This window comes from Pagrus pagrus, assembly GCF_965226575.1.
Source record: "Pagrus pagrus genome assembly, chromosome: 17".
In the NCBI taxonomy this organism is placed as follows: domain Eukaryota; kingdom Metazoa; phylum Chordata; class Actinopteri; order Spariformes; family Sparidae; genus Pagrus; species Pagrus pagrus.
The window spans coordinates 653,459-660,000 of NC_140201.1; the positions used below are offsets into that span (position 1 = coordinate 653,459).

Sequence of the window (6,542 nt, forward strand, 5' to 3'; positions counted from 1 at the left end):
TGAGGGGTGTGTGTGTGTGTGTGTGTGTGTGTGTGTGGTGTAATGAGGGGTGTGTGTGTGTGTGTGTGTGTGTGTGTGTGTGTGTGTGGTGTAATGAGGGGTGTGTGTGTGTGTGTGTGAGTGTGTGTGTGTGGTGTAATGAGGGGTGTGTGTGTGTGTGTGTGTGTGTGTGTGTGTGTGTGTGTGTGGTGTAATGAGGGGTGTGTGTGTGTGTGTGTGTGTGTGTGTGGTGTAATGAGGGGTGTGTGTCAGCAGGAGGAGCTGTTGGACTGAACATGAGCAGGAAGTGAAGGAAAGAGAAAACATGGTCGTTGTAAGTGAAGAAGAGGAAGAGGAAGACTTCCTGGTTGGAGCCACACCTCAGAGGGAGGGAGGCAGAGTGGAGCTGGGCTCAGTGTTCAGTGTTCAGCCTGTCGACCGGCTGCTCGTCTCGTCTCCTCTCCTCTCGTCTCGTCTCGTCTCCGGTGAGTCTTTGCTGAACTCTTTTCTTGATCTTTTATCTCAACAGCAGAAAGTTTCTCCTCCAGGCTGCTGAATGTTTCCAGCTGTCAGTGAAGAATCACTCAGACTGTCACAGCTTCACAGCAGGGAACTAACAGGGTTCAGACGTGTGAATACATTAACATGACTGAGTGAATGAATGAGGGCTGAAAACAGAAGAAGAAGAAGAAGAAGAAGAAGAAGAAGAAGAAGAAGAAGAAGCCATTTTAAGAAGCTCTGAGAGGGCGAGCAGCGTCCACATACTTTTGGCCATGTAGTGTATCAGCAGCAGTGATGTGACGAAAAGATAAAAGTTTAAAGTTCAGAAATAACAAACATTTAAAAAAAAGTGTTTTTTTGAAGGATGTCTGGTTTGTGTGTGTGTGTGTGTGTGTGTGTGTGTGTGTGTGTGTGTGTGTGTGTGTGTGTTTCTCTCTGTTACTGTTTCCCGTCAGGATGTTTCTGTGTGTTTCTGCTCAGAGTGACGAGTTCAGGTCGGGTTCAACAGATCAACACGAGACCAGATTATATTCTGAATCGGTCACAGAACCTGACGGGTCACAGGATGACCCGTGACACCGGACTGTTCACAGAACTCTGTCCTCTCTGGTGTTTAGTGCCGTCGCTAATCTGGATTTTTGTGTAGTTTTGGATTTTCTTCTGAAATCATCTGAAACTGTGAGAGAATCCGTTGAACCTCTGTGAGCCCGGAAGTCCAAGATGTGGTTAGCCGACTTAAGCTTAGCACAAACACTGGAAACAGCTCAATTTATTAAAGCTAACGATATCCAGCTAACATGTTAGCTCGCTCACTGACGAGCATCCGAGGAGTTCGTCACAGGAACATTTTGGGAAATAATGTTTCAGATGCATGAACCTGCTCGTGTCCAGTCCAGAGATAGGCTGAGCTATATTCAGGACATGATTAGCCTAGCTTAGCACAAACAGTGGAAGCGGGGGGACACTGCTCAGCTAGCTCCATCCTCTGCTAACACAGTCATTTTCAGCCACAATGATAATGAACATCACAGATCTGCCGGGACTGCCAAGCAAGAGATGCTAACAGTAGCCAGCAAGCTAATCTGAATTTCAGTGCATCCGTCATGTGTGAATCTATTACTGCTGTTGCTAACATGCTAATATTTCTTAACTTGAGAACTAGCCTTTTTACTGCCAACGGCTAACAGTGAGAAGCTAACTACAAGAGAGGCTGTTTGATCCTCAGATCACAGTGTGGAGGTGAAAGGTCACAGGTCAAACACTGCTGAGATCTCAGAGATGTTTGAGGAACCTCTGAACTAAAACATGACGGTTCGGTTCTGGAGCCAGATTGCAGGTCTGGACTGTGTTTGTGTGGAGGAGCTGCTGAGTGCTGAGAGCTGAAACACGTTTAACGCCAAGTTTGTTTCACACTCGAGGAATTCAGTGTGGGAGACTCCTCTGACGGTGCGTTCAGGCGCTGTTGGAAAAAGCAAGAATGGAAACTGTGGCGTGAGTTCAGAGTGTGAGCAGCGTGTCTCAGTGGCTTGTGTGTTCAGTTTGGACTTTAGACGTTGTGTCAGTGTTGTTAACCCTTCCAGCCTCTCAGCTCCTGGTTTTGTTTTAAACGCAGGATCCAGTGTTTGGATCAGCAGTGTGACGGGTCACATGCAGCAGCAGCTGATGTGGTAGACGATGAAGTGAGAAGTTTGTCTCAGACTGATGACCCAGTTGTGAGTCCGACCTGCGGACAGAAGACCCAGTTCATGTTGTTTACAGCTGCTGTGAGTCACGTAAACACACTGATGGACTGAAGACCGGTTCTGAGTCCAGGTCACAAAGTCTGAGGATCCAGAATAAATCATGAAAGTTTCTCAGGTTGGTTCTGTGTCCGGTTCTCTCTGTTCTGTAGTTCATGTCTACGGTTAGTTTCTGGATGTTTCTGGTTCCCACGGCGGCTCGGACTCGTCTGTCCTGGATCAGGTCTTCATGTGTTCAGTCGTGTGCTGCTGAGAGCTGCAAACAAAAACCCGTCTGTCAGTTAAACCGCTGCAGATGTTCTGACTGACTCAAGTCTGTGTGTGTGTGTGTGTGTGTGTGTGTGTGGACTGTACTGTTGCCACGGCGATGTGAACCTGATGAACCCATGTGAATCTTTTCTGTAAATCGACACAGACACACACACACACACACAGTCAGACAGAACCATGGAGCGGTCCGTCAGCGCCGGGTGTTCAGAGCGTGTGGCTGCTGGACTCTGACCTTCAGCCTTTACACTCAGCTGCTTCCTGCACGTGACTGTAGCTTTAATCTTCCTCTGTGTGTGTCAACAGACAGAGGCAGGCTAGCTGTTGCTAAGCTAAGCTAACCACGTCCTGGTTCTGAAGCTGTTCAGACGTTCAGAACATGAGTCCACTCAGTGTCCTTCAGTCAGTAAATGAAGCGGTCGTCACGGTGACGTCTCTCTGTCAGCTGACGACCGGAAAGATGTCGTCAGCTGTGTAGAAACAGGAAACGTCGTTAAGTCGACCGTTAAAGTTTCCTTCAAACACGTCAAAGAGCTCATTGTGACGCTGCTAACTGCTGCTGCTAACTGCTGCTGCTAACTGCTGCTGCTGCTAACTGCTGCTGCTAACTGTTGCTGCTACTACTGCTGCTGCTGCTGCTAACTGCTGCTGCTGCTGTTGCTAACTGCTGCTGCTAACTGCTGCTGCTAACTGCTGCTGCTGCTAACTGCTGCTGCTAACTGCTGCTGCTACTACTGCTGCTGCTGCTAATTGCTGCTGCTAACTGCTGCTGCTACTACTGCTGCTGCTGCTAACTGCTGCTGCTACTACTGCTGCTGCTGCTGCTGCTGCTGCTAACTGCTGCTAACTGCTGCTGCTGCTGTTGCTAACTGCTGCTGCTGCTAACTGCTGCTGCTGCTAACTGCTGCTAACTGCTGCTGCTGCTGTTGCTAACTGCTGCTGCTGCTAACTGCTGCTGCTAACTGCTGCTGCTGACCACTGAGGAGAATAGTCTCTCTATCAACCTGACCTACTCTCTCTGTCTCTGTCTCTGTCTCTCAGTACTTGAGTAACTGTCTGTAGTAATCAGATTACTGACGGACTCGACCGAGCAGCTCCTGTTTTTGTCTTCTGGCTCTGAACAGGAAGTGATAAGCTGGAGCAGGAAGTGAGCGTCTGAGTTTAGAAAAGAGGAAGTGAACGAGTCCAGAAACAGTGAAGAGTCTGTTTGTTTAATCAGAACCGGGTCCAACGACCCGTGAAGAATGTTCTGGAGTTAAAGACGTTCAGCTCCTTTAACTCAGTTAACAGGAAGAGTCTCAGACTGCAGCAGAGGAAACAGGACCGGTTGGGTCCAAACGCCCCGTCCTCCAGCAGAACTTTGTTCTTTTGTTCCCCTCAGGAAAGTACTCAGTTACAGTACAAGTACCTCAGGCCTGTACTGCAGTACAGTGAATACTGTTAAACTTTATTGTTCTTCTGACCGTCGACAAACTTTATGTTTCAGTTCCTACATTCAAACAGACAGTTGGGTCGTACCATCTGCTGCAGACGGGGGGAGGTTGTTTTCCTGTTCTTCCTCCTCACACTGACATCATGGGACAAATATTCACACACACACACACACACACACACACACGTCCTCTGTGTCATGAGTTTTAACTGAAGTCAGGAGGAACCAGAGTTGTGTCGGCGCCACCTGCAGGTCAGAGAGACGTTCACATCTTTGTTTCACCTTCATGGATCAAATCTAATCAATCTGATTGATTCATTCACTGACTGAAGGCGCCGGCCAATCAGAGCTCAGTGTTCTGATCAAAGACGAGGACAGGAAGGAGCCGCCTGCCTCCTGACATCATCCGTCTGCACCAATCAGACGCTGACGCTGCACATTTATTTATTTTTGGTCTGTGTGATTTATTTTGTTCCCTAAACTTTATTTAAAAATGGAGGTCGCAGCATGTTGTGTGAGCTTGTAGTTTCTGGTTTGTAGTCTCTTCTGACTGGCCGGTTCTGTAGTCGTACTGTGATTGGTTGGACTGTTGTGATGTTCTGACCGGGATCAGGACAGGAAGTGTGTCATTAGAGTCTCTTGTTCTTGGTAATAAAGAGTTTTTGTTTCTCGTGTCAGATCTGTGAGGATCAGAACCGTCTCGTCAGGTCTGGTTCTGCTCTGGGCTGTGAAGGTTTACATTCTTCTCCCTGCTGATCGGAGCTGATGTGAAGCATGAAGCTACATGTTTCTGAGTCTCCGGCCTCGACACATTCTTTCTTTATCATCTGCTGAAATGTGCTGGACGGACTCCAGCAGACCAGGACCAGAACACACGCTGAAAATAGAAACGCAGGAGAGTTAAACCCGTTTATAGAACCAGGAAACACTCGTCTTATCATCCAGCCAGGCGGACCTTGACTTTCACTGGTAGACAAAGAATGTGGGCGAAAAAAAGATCCGACTGAGACACTGACAGGAGAGAGGTTCTGTTGAGACACGAGGTTCTGTTTCTGTTCTGAGACCTGGCAGCTTTAAAATGATCCAGTTTAATAATGACAGCAGTGACATCATCAGACGGTCCAACATGGAGGAATGTTTACAACAGACTGATCGTGCCGAAGCTTTGAATGACCTGTAGGGACAGACTGTTTTTAATGAGCGAGCTAGGCTAACAGGCTAATAAGCGTGCTAACTGACCATTAGCAATGGAGCTTTATTTTCCCTGTTTAATACCTTTTTATAGAACGAAAGCTCTGAGAGTGAACAGAACAAGAGAGAGAACAAATAAGTGCTAGCCTGGCTAGCTAGAAAGTTAGCAGTTAGCTCCCCAGCTAGAAAACTACTAGCCCTGTCAACACAGCACCAAAACTCTAGAAACCAAATGTTTTGTGGAGACACGCAGATGATATGCTAACAGACTGAGGCTCAGGCTAACAGGTCCAGGTCATGATATCATGCTAACAGACTGAGCTAAAGCTAACAGGTCCAGGTCATGATATCATGCTAACAGACTGAGCTAAAGCTAACAGTGAAGCTAACAGCAGGAGAGCTGTCTTGTTCTCTCAGTGACCTTCAGACTGTGTTTATCAGCCGATTTGTGTTCACGTGTCAGCTCAGGTCAAAGGTCACCTGTCAGTTAGGTGTGTTGTTGTTGTTGTTGTTGTTTGTGATGTTTGTGCAGTGAAACAAACATTTTGTGTCTCAGAATCAGTTTGTGTTCATCTGGAAACAACCAGAACAAGAACAGAACCTCCAGACCCGGTCTGTAATTTAACTTTACAAGCCTGAGAGAGAGAGAGAGAGTGTGTGTGTGTGTGTGTGTGTGTGTGTGTGTGTGTGTGTGTGTTTGGACCACACCCAGTGTTTAGTCATGCTTAATGTGTTCACTGTGTTGACGTCTCAGAGGTTTGGTTCCCATGCAGCCCAGAGAGGCTCTCCTTCTTCTTCTTCTTCTTCTTCTTCTTCTTCTTCTTCTTCTTCTTCTAATTCTAATTCTTCTTCTTCTTCTAATTCTTCTTCTTCTTCTTCTTCTTCTTCTTCTTCTTCTTCTAATTCTTCTTCTTCTTCTTCTTCTTCTTCTCCTTCTTCTTCTTCTTCTTCTTCTTCTTCTTCTTCTTCTTCTTCTCCTTCTTCTTCTCCTCCTTCTCCTTCTTCTTCTCTGAAGACATGTCTGGCAGGTTCTGGTCAGAGTACAGATGAGTGTTTGTGAATCTTCATATTACTCATTAAAAAATTAATCATTTCACTTGAACCCTTCAAAATAAAACTGAATCTCACCTGGCTGATCTCAGTTCAGTAACACGACTTTAAATAAAGTTCATCTGTGGAGTAACTCACTTCCATTTTACCTTTCAAAATAAAAGTCTGTGCAGAACCAACATTTCAGCGTGTCACAGCATGAAAATCACAACATCTCTGTTTTCTGTGAGAGCAGCTGATTTGATCAAGAAGCTTCTGATGAATCATCTGAGCTGAAACAAACTGCAGACGTGAGCAGAAGCAAAATCGTTTCAGAAAAGACGAGAAAATAATCGTAAACATATCAAATTAAATCATCATATTACACCACGTGATGAATTACA

The 6,542-nt window shown here is 46.3% G+C and overlaps 1 protein-coding gene across 2 annotated transcripts in view; it reads left to right on the forward strand.

Annotated features, from left to right (window-relative positions):
* The first annotated feature begins 321 nt into the window (after nt 1-321).
* Nucleotides 322-6,542, forward strand: part of cdc42se1 (CDC42 small effector 1) — a 21,518-nt gene continuing 15,297 nt past the window's right edge. The window contains exon 1 of one of the 2 annotated variants that reach the window (XM_084380138.1): nt 322-464. The gene's annotated coding sequence lies outside the window, so the exon portion shown is untranslated. The remainder of the gene's footprint in view (nt 465-6,542) is intronic. The other variant, XM_084380139.1, reaches the window with a different exon arrangement.